Here is an 11,186-nt window from a genome sequence, read left to right as displayed (position 1 = left end):
TTAAGATCAATACATCATTGATACACTCAACTCTTTACTTTAAAGTGGTAAGAAACACAGAGCTAACTTGTAAACAATCCATTAAATTATTCTGTATAGAAAATATTATAATATACATTTTTACCATCATTGTTGAATAAACATTTATTTAGTTATAGACTGATGGATTGATATTATACATGAGTTTATTTCTAAACTTTTCCACTAAAACATACTTCCACTCAAGTCTTCCATCTTTTCAGTGAAAACAATAAACATGAATTCATCAGGAAGTCACACAAGAGAATTTTCTTCACAATTATTTGCAGATGCTAAAGGATTCGTTTTCTTGTTGCCCTCATTTTCACTTGTATATCTATTGGCTTGCTCTTAAAAGTTTCCTCACAAAGAACATTTGATTTCAAGGCAGAAATCCAAGCAAGATCATTAGTAAAGATTTTTGCTCTTACATTTCAAGTGAATTGACCTGTAATGAGAGGGAAGGCACATTTTATTGCTGTTAAGGATAAGTCCTGCTTTTCTGTCCTAGAGAAAAAAGCAGACAGAAGAGGAAGATCCCAGCATGAATTTGGTCATTTCTTTTTTATGAAAACATGCAAACTGGTACCATTCAAAAAAGTCCTTCTTGTTTGCACCTTTGTGTTCTTAATATGGTATTTATGAAACTTCCTCTGAGAATCATTTTAAAAATTTGGTTTAATTTTTGTCAATTCACTTTGGAAACTAGACAGAATAAAACAGAAGACAATATGTTGTGAAACAAATTTTTCATCCAGAAAAATCATTGAGGTTGAATTTTTTTTTAGAATTTTGGGAGTTTTGACTCAATAATACATTCTCTGAAAACAAATCAAAGTTTGTATGTGAGCTGTTTACCTTAAAATATTCCCTTGGAATAAATCCCAAAGAATTTCTGAACTTTTACATAAAATTCAGTGCAAGACAGACTTTCATTTGGAAATTTAATGATCCACACAAAAATAAACACTACACATCAATAACAAAACTCAACAAATGTCTAGCAATGTCAGAGGTACTTGCAGTCCTTCTTGTAAAATCATAATGTCAGTACTGGAAAGGATCTTAGACACCATGATGTCCAGTTTGTACTTGAACAAAACTCCAACAAGATTGACCAAGTAATTATTTCTCTTTCGTTTGAAGACTTACTGAAGCCCCAAAGTGAAAAGCAGTTCCATCTGATCTACTCTTGGACTTCTCTGAGAGTACTGAACTTACAAAAATGTTCTATCCACCTTTAGAAAAATATTTGAGAAAACAATAAGACTCTCCTATAGCTGCAGATGGGAATTGTATGTCCATGTGATGATGTTTATGGAATAATGAACTTTTAAAGGGCTCAAATAAATAGTCTTCTGAAGAAGGAAATGTGAGCTATGATATTCCAATGTGGTTAGGTCTTGCAAATGTACAGTGGAGTCAGAAGCATTGACTCAGGAAGTTGTCAGGTGTGTCTAGAAGTGTAACCAATATTAAAGAGGAAGAAGAATTTCAAAATTGATTTGAAATGCAGACTTTTTTTTTTTCTGAGGTAATTGGCATTAAGTGACTTGCCCAGGGTCATATAGCTAGGAAGTGTTTAGTGTCTGAGATCAGATTTGAAATCAGGTCCTTTTGACTTCAGAGCTGGTGCTCTATCCACTGTACAATCTAGCTGCTCTCCAGATAGTTTTTTTTAATCTGTAGTAATTGAAAAAAATTAAGGAAATATCCTTTTGAGGGTTTGTCTCTGCTCCAAACATATTCTCTCTGTCTGCATGGTATTTCTGCCTTACCCCTGCTAAGGAAACCCATCCCCAATTTCCTACAATTTCCTTTCTGGAAACTCTAAGTTTGGCACCCTCTTGTGACATTAGATGTGGGAAACCAGTCTGACTTGCTTGAATGAAACAATATAAACAAAACCAAACCAAACCTGGCCCTCTTCAGCAGAATTGAGCTTCACTGTTTTGTGAGATGAGACTTGAATCTCTTGAAACCAGGATAAAAACCACGTCAACAGTCAGACATTACTTGAATTCCAGGCCAACGGAGCCAGTTTTTTCCTGTGTCATTGATCACGTTTCTCCTAGGACTAGGATCTAAAATTCAATTCTACACCCAGTTCTTCCTTGTATTTGCCAAATTGTGTGAGCTCCTTCTGCATTTCCAGTTGTATTTTTGTCTTTCTGATGAGATATTATCTGGAAGTATTATATACTTGTCCCCCTCCTCACCTATACCTCAAATTAAGACATTCCTTTTGTATTAGTTAAGATGTACCCTGCTGCTTGGAAATCATGGACCAGTTTGCTCCTTCTGTGGAAACCTCAAAGTCTCAAGGAAGTAGGTATAATGAGGTGGCATAGTTGTACAAATGGTGAGTGGCCACTTGTTGAATTAGTCCAAATGTTTGGTAAACTGAAGTGGCTTACTAAAAGCCTAGCAAATTTATACAGGCTTGGGGTATCCTAGAATAAGAGTCCCATGCTATGTAATTGGAATTTTTATTCTGTACATTTGCTTTTTTAATAATCTTATTTTATATTGAATCATAGTGAAGTCCTCTTTTAAAATATCCAACTTCGACCTCTGGATGATCTAAAAATAAAACAACTGTCATCCAAAAGTGAAGTAAAGATTCATAACAGTAAGAAGATACAGACAGAATCATGTGGCAGTGGGTTTCGGAGTAGTAGTTAAGTAGAACAAGTAAAAGGAAGATGAAAATTTCTCTAGATCTGATCGATAGGGCAGCTGACAGAGGTGAATAAAGAGATACCCAATAACTTGGGGAAAGCCAACTTTCATAGCACATTGAAGAGAAGTGATTGTTCATCCAGAAACTTTCAAAATAGGTAGTGGGGGGCATCCATTTTATTATAAGCCTGAAAGTACACTTATGAACAGGTGTTGTGAACTGAAGACTTGAATGGTTAACATGTAATATTAGAAACAACAAACATAAAAATATATTCAGTATGTCAAAATATTATGACAGTTTGTGAGCAGGATGTTGAGCTGTGAGAGAAGCTACGATCGATAGTCTTACAAGAATATCATCCTTTCTGTCCTCCTTTGTAGGCAGATTTTCATTAAAAAAAAACCCAACAACTTAATACCCTAAACTAATTCTTATATTCTAGTTGTATAACCTAGTGTGACAGGACCACGAACAAGATGGCCAGGAAATGACAGTGTGGTTAAGGCAAGTTTGCTGACCTGAATGATTTTCCCTTGTATGTCTTTGATTCTATTCCTCTGGTGTGTGTGTGTGTGTGTGTGTGTGTCCAGGGAAAAGTATTTTGTACTGTGTTGTGATATGGCAGCCACCTGCCAGTGGCTGCTGGAGTTATAACTGATACCTGTACAATGGATCTCTTCATGTGAGAGGATGATGATGATACAAGAAGACTGAGAGGCAGTTGCATTGTCTGACCCGACCTCTTCCCTCTTGCCTCCAATTTATTTCATTCCCAATCCACAAGGAACATCTGCGAAGACTGCTTTACAACACCTTCAAATTTATGATTCACAGCTGTGGAGGCTTTTGGAGAATTGACCTGCCCTTTCACTTAGGCATGTTCCTTAACAATTCCCTATTTTATGGAAACATTATTATTTTTCTCCCAACAGCATAGTCAGTAAGTTTATGTGTTAGCTGTTATCTAAGTCCACATGCTAAGATATCTGAGTCTGTATGCTAGGAAGTGCAAACAGCACTATCACCTCTGTATGGTTGTAGGGTGAGATACTACAGCAGGTGTTAAATCTTGTGAGATGCCATGGAGGCAAATCAAACAGAGAAGAGGACTGTAGTCAGAACAAGCATTTTTCATAAGTCTCTCATCAGTCTCCTGGCTCAGCCTTTGATGTGTTGGCCCATTTAATTACTCTGACTAAAAAAGTCTTACCGGATTTCTTCTTCCTTCCCTTCCCAAAAGGTTCCTGAAGGAACTCTGGGAGGATCCTACTCATGAACAGCTCTTGAATGCTGCTGCTTCTTGTAATTCTTGTGTTTCTTATGGCCCACGTTGGGCACCATATGTTGTGATATGGGAGCCACCTGCCAGTGGCTGCTGGAGGTCTAATGCAGACCTGTAAAATGGATCTCTTCATGTGAGAGGATGATGACCACACAAGGAAACTGAGAGGGGACTCTGACTTCTTCACTGAGAGGCAATTGCATCATCTGACCTAACCTCTTCCCTCTTACTCCAATTTATTTTATTCCCAATCCATAAGGAACGTCTGTGAAGGCTGCTTTGCAACTCCTTCAAGTTTATGATTCACAGCTGTGGAGGTTCTCAAAGAACTGACCAGCCCTTTCACTTAGGCATGGTCCTTAACAGTACTGAACTTTTATAAGCTATTTGAGTCTTTAGTTTAAAGGGCTAAGATGTAATCACTGCATCACAAAATCAGCAATAACTGGATACTTAATGATTTCTGAATCATTCCTTTTTGCATCGGCTGCATCAGAGATAATAGAATCTGAAAAGCAGTACTATCATGACCCTGAGACTCTGGAGCTTTTTAAGGAAGTCCATGATCTGTAGTGTGTGTGTGTTTTCAGTTTAGTGAGTGATATGTTTATATCCACATGAAGTCTGGGCTCCTCAGAGCTCACAAATGTTCCAAGGCCTTCATGAGTCATCTTATCCAGCTTTGCTGATCATTATTATTTTTATATCATACCAAGAGGAGCTATTTTAAATTGAACTAAGTCCTAAGTCTTTAAGGAGTATCTTATTTATTCTATAATGAAGTTTCTTTTGTTATATGCCTTCTTTAATTTCTTTTTAAAAATATTTATTTATTTAATATTTTACCCCAGTTACATTTAAAAAACAATGTTTTTCCATTTGTTTTTAAAACTTTTGAGTTCCAGGTTCTCTCTCTCATCTCCACCTCCAATTAAGAGACCACCTGTGAAACTATACAAAACATTTTCATAAAAGCCATGTTGTGAAATAAAACATAGATCACCTACTGTAATGAAAACAACCCTCAGGAAATAGAGAGACAGAGACAGAGATAGACAGAGACAGAGACAGAAAAACAGACAAAAATAGAGAGACAGAAACAGACAGAGAGACAAAGACACAGACAGAAAGAGAGGCAGAGAGGCACAGACACACAGAGAGAAACACAGATATACACACACACACACAGAATGCTTCAATCTATATTCAGACACAATCAATTCCTTCTCTGGAAATGGATAGCATTTTTCATCATAAATCCTTCAGAGTCATCTTGGATGATTGTACTGACAATAGTGAAGTCATTTACATCTGGTTACTCCACAGCATTGTTATTACTTTGTATAAAGTACATTACACTTTGCTTGAGTTCATGGAGAACTTTCCTGGTTTTTTTCTGAGAGCATCTTGCTCATCATTTCCCAAAGAACAATAATATTCCATCACAAACACATACCATAATTTATTCAGCCATTCATTCCCTGATTGATAGTTACCACTTCAATTTCAAATTTTTTTACCCTGAGAAGAGAGTTTCTATAAATGTTTTTGTACATATATGTAATTTGTCTTTTTAAAAAATAGCTTTTGATATTCATGTTTAGTTGTGGTATTATGAATTTATTGCCTTTTAGGTATAGATCATATCTTTAGATCATTTATCAATTGGGGCATGGCTCTTATTTTTTATAAATTTGACTCAGTTGAAGCTTTATCAGAGAAATTTGCTTTGGAATTCTTTTTACAATTACTGTTCCTAACTGTATCTCCCCCATTTATTCTCTCTCTCTTCTTTTACCTTGCCCCTCTTCAAAAAATGTTCTACTACTGACCAGTCTTTCTCCTAGTATTCCCTCTCTTTTATCACCCTCCCTTCTTTCCATAGTCACATTCCCTTCTGATTTTCCTACAGAGTAAGATAGCCACTTAGAAAGTTAAATGTGAATTAAAATCCCTATTCTGGAAAAAGGCATTAAAAGCAAAGTAAATATTTTGTCTAAAACATCTTCATGATCAAATGAATCAGCCAAAACATCTTCTGCCTCTTCCCTTTTCCATTGGATTTTTCTTTTCCAATCAGATTTTTGCTGTTATGATGATACAGCTTTAACTATAATAGACAGAGTATTTTGGTCAAATGGCCATCAGAGGAAAGTCATTAGCATTCTCTCTAAAAATACAACAGACTGTAGTAATTGTTTCATGCTCCCTATTGTGTAAGTTATGACTCTGATGTTATTAAACTTCATAAAACTACATCTCTGCTGGGCTTGAACATTTTCTTCCAGCCAATTTTTCCATCTCTAGATATTAGCTAGGGGAGGTGGGGTATGGCAAAGACAAAATTTTGCTCAGGGGCTCCTCCTTCATGAATTTTCTCCCCATAAAACATTCAGGCTCACTCCTCTCTCCCTTTTCTCTCTCCTTTTTTCTGTACACAAAGACAATAACTCCTACATTATATTTTATATAAACAATCAAGCACAACAGAAGGGAGGTCTATCTTACCTGCAGATGATTCCCCATCTTTTTGTCCCTTGTAGTATCTGCTATACCTCCATGGCATATTCTCTAGCCATAGCTGTAAATTGTCTATGTTGTATCCAAGCCTTCAGACACTGTAATGGAAGAGACAGTGGAGTATAACAGAAATGAAATGAGACTCAAAATAAGCTTTTTAGTTCAAATCTTGTTGCAAGTTTTATGAACTTGGTCACAGTACTAATACTTCTGGACCTTGTTTTTCTTTATGTAACATAGGAAAGTTGGACAAGCTGGTTTCTAAGGTATTATTCAGTTCTCAAACCATAATCCTGGCTTTGAAAGGCACAATTTATTTCGTCAATTTGAACAAGTCCCTTAAACCTTGATTTCTTTATTAGTAAATATAATAATAATAATAGCTAACATCTAGTCAATTTTTAAAGCTTGTAAAGGACTTTATAAACATTATCTCATTTGATCCTCACATTAACTTTGTTTAGTAGGTCTTACTTTTGCCCCCAATTTACAGATGAGAAAACTGAAACAGAGTTTAAGTGGCTTATCTGAGGCAGGATTAGAACTTAGGTCTTCCTGCTTCAAAGTCCTATAATATATCACCTGTGCCACTTAGCTTACTCTGAGGGATTGTTGAGAAGAAGGCATTTTGTGAAATTTGAAGTGATATTTAAAATGTTCAATCAATATTTGATCTTATGAAAGTTAATGTTTCCTCCAGCAGTCCAAATTGACACCCCATCAACATTGTTTTAATCACATGGCAGTGTTATTCATATTTTCCCATACATCCTCCTCAAGATGGGCACCAGTTTTTATCCCTTGGATAATCCATCATTAGACTTTATCCATTTTGACTTTATTCATCCATTATAACTTGGATCATGACATTATAACATCCATTATCATTACCTAATCAACAAACCTCCCAATACCAAGATCCATTTAATTATGGTGATGAGGATGATGACTTCAATGATAATTATAGAAATATTTAACATTTATATGGACTTATGTTGCAGGCATTGTGATAAGAACTTAACAGTTATCTCATTTGATCCTCACAACAAACCTCAAAGTAGATGTTTTTATAATCTTATTATTTCACAATTAAGAAAACTGAGGATGTTTGCCAGGATCACACAATAAGTGTCTGAGGCCAAATTTGAATTCAGACCATCTTTATTCACTGTACTAGCTAGCTGTCCTTTCAAGGGTATCATTTATACTTATTTACCATATGCAGATATCAGCTGAAAATGGGTTACTTCTTACTTGTATTCATCATGCTTCTCTCTATAAAAGATTTGAAGAATTTGTACTTTTCAGAAATTGTCATGTTGTATAACAAGATTCATAACTATTCAGCCTCAGAGAGAGACCAATGGCATTAATAAAAGATGATATCTGTGCTGAAGCACAGCTTTGGCATCATGAAATGCTATATAAATGTGACTTTGGTTATTAATATTGATAAAAATCTATTGTTATATTATAAATAATTATTAGTATTGATACATAATTATCATTATGATCTAAGTCACTGGGGAAGAACATGTGGAGTCATAAGGAATAATTCTTGTGTTTTTTTTTTTTAGCAATTTTACTAGAGGACAATTGGGAGAATCAGATTAAAGGATTGAAATTAAAAGATTTTCTTCTTTTTGTGAATTTATTGTTCTTGTTGTTCAGTCACGTCTGACTCTTTGTGACCTATGCACCACAGCATACCAGTCCTCTTCTTTCCTCCCCAATATACTAAAGTCTGTCCAAGTTCATGTTCATTGCTTCCATGACTCTCTCTATCCATCTCATTCTCTGCAATCCCCTTTTCCTTTTGCATTTCATCTTTCCCAACATCAAGGTCTTTTGCAGTGAGCCCAGTGTTCTAATTATGTGGCCAAAGTATTTAAACTTCAACTTCAGTATTTAATCTTCTAATGAATAGTTTGAATTAATTTATTTAAATTTTGACTTATTTGATCTCCTTCTGTTCAAGATACTCTTAAAAGTCTTCTCTAGCACCACAGTGTGAAAGTGTTTATTCTGGTCCTCACCTTTCCTCATGTAGTCCAATTCTTACACACAATCATACATTGTCACTGGAAAAGCCATAGCTTTAACAACATGAACTTTTGTTGGCAAGGTGATATCTTTGCTTCTTAGTATAATATACAGGTTTGCCATAACTTTTCTTCCAAGGAGAAAGTGTCTTTTAATTTCATAACTACAATAACTGTCTGCTTTGATCTTTGAGTCCAAGAATATAAAATCTGATGCTGCTTCCATTTGTTCTCTCTCAATTTGCCAGGAAATTATAGAACCAATTGGCTGATGTTACATGTTTTTAATGTTAAGCTTCAAGTCATTTTTTATACTCGTACCACCTCATTAAGAGGCTACTTAATTCTTCTTCACTTTCTGCCATTAGAGTGGTATTGCTTGCCTATATGAGACTGTTGATATTTCTACTAGCAGCCTTAATTCCAGCTTTTGATTCATTTATTCTGGCATTTTGCATGATCTACTCTGCATATAAGTTAAGTAAATAAGGTGACAATATAGCCTTCCCCTATTTTTCAATTGTTGTTAGAAGCTGGTATTCCTTACTGTTGGATTTAATTTGGTAAAACATATGGTAGCAAAGCCTGACAGCAGACATAAGTACACATTGCTTTTTTCTTCAGCATTTGCAATCACCAACTGTGGTCCCAATTCCAAGGGAGATAGTGTGAACAGCTGCTTTCTTTGGCAGACTCTAGGATGCACACGCACACACACACACACACACACACACACAGAGCAAAGCAAGAAAATGGAAGATAAGAGTTTGTGGTAAAATGACTTTTGATCTTGCCTCTGTTGATATTGGAGAGTTTAATTTGAAATGAGGCTTAGCATAAAAAATAAAATTATGGTTACTTTTACACAGTCTAGAGTGAAGTAGAAGATTATGAGAGTTTATGTGAGAGTTATGTAGACTTGATATTTCTGGTCTAAATTTCATTTTTTGTTCAATTACCTGGAGAGTAGCAAAAAATAAAGTTTCCAGTGCTCCCTTCAGCAACACATATATTAAATTTAGAATGACACAGAAAAAGATTAGCATATTTCTACACAATAAATAAAAGCTCCACTGTCTTCACATTTGAATGAGTGTTATGACAGTTCATGTCAAATATAGAGATTGTGGCTTGCAGACACTGATCAAGATGTTTTGGTATCTCAGAATGGCAAGGAAGAAAATATTGGCCTGGAGAATTATGGATAGGATTGAAAGATTTTTAAAGTAAAAACAGAAGGGGAGATAACATTCATATATTATTATTACAATTTATTTCTGAGATAGGTTGTTTAAATTTTATATTTTTAATTTTTATTCTAAAAATTAATTTTGTTTAAAATATTAGTTTTTTTCACATATAATTGGTCAACCTAGTTCCTAATAATTTTTATTTTTTCATTTGTTATTTATTTTGCTTTTTCATTTTTATGTAAGCAACTTTATTTTTAAACTTATTAGCTATTTTAAAAATCAATTTTATTAGTTCTTTTTCCCCATCCTTCTCAAAAAACATTGCCTAATTTTAATGATGAATGTAGTGTTTTCTTTTTTCTTTTCCTTAATTTGAAAATTTTCTATTTTGTTTACTAGTGATTTTTTTTTTTTGGTTAATTTTCTAGTGGTTTTTTGTGGTGCTGGAGAAAGTTTTTAAAATATTTATTTATTTAAAACTAAATACAAAATAAGAAAGAACAAAAATAAAAATAGAAAGACAGAAAGAGGAAAAACAAAACATTATCATGTGCCCAGCAGACTATCAGGGAGGATTCTAAATATGTACTGATTAATTTCCATTTCAAGAAAGAATACGCAATAATAGAAGACATTATATTCATGACTGTCTTTGCTTTCGTGTAGGTTATTCTTTTGTTCTCTATTGTTCATGTTTTTACTTTATTCTTTTTTCCTTTTTCATTTCCCCAAGCAAGTTATAGTTAAGTACAAATATACACACACATACATATTTATCTGTCTGTATACAGACAGATATGTATACATCACATGCATATACACATATCTAGGGCATAATTTTGTTTTGTTGGTGGGGGAAATCTGGAGAGGTTGGAATTTTTTGACTTACTCTCCCATTTTCCTAGAATTCTCCTTTTTTTAAAAAAAAATTCTCTGATTTTATTTTAAATCTTCGTGTGAATTGATTAATCTTTCTTGTTATTGTTAATAAAAGTGTTTAGAGATGTGAATGTATCCCTAAAGACAGCTGTATTCCAAAGGTTTTGCTACATTGGTACATAGGATACATTGTAATATTGCTGTCATTTGCTTTTATGGAATTATCCATTGCTTCTATGATTTGATTTTTGTTTTGTTTGTTTTTTGACCCATTAATTATTTAAATTAAATTATTTAGTTACCATTTAAATTTAAATTCTTTCTTCAATGGCCTTTTATTAATTGCAATTTTCTTGTACTCTGTTTAGCATTTTCTGAATTTTTTAAAAAGATGCTCTCTAACACATGATTAATTTTTGAAAAAGTTTCATATGTCACTAGAAAATATATTTCTATTTGTTAATCAACATGGATCTATCCTATCTAACCTTTTAAAATTTCTACTTAGTTCTTAAACTTCCTTATTTTTCTTTTGGTTTGTCTAGGTCTAAAAGGGGGCACATTGT

This window comes from Sarcophilus harrisii, chromosome 2, assembly GCF_902635505.1.
Source record: "Sarcophilus harrisii chromosome 2, mSarHar1.11, whole genome shotgun sequence".
Taxonomy (NCBI): domain Eukaryota; kingdom Metazoa; phylum Chordata; class Mammalia; order Dasyuromorphia; family Dasyuridae; genus Sarcophilus; species Sarcophilus harrisii.
Note: the sequence above shows the minus strand (reverse complement) of the source record.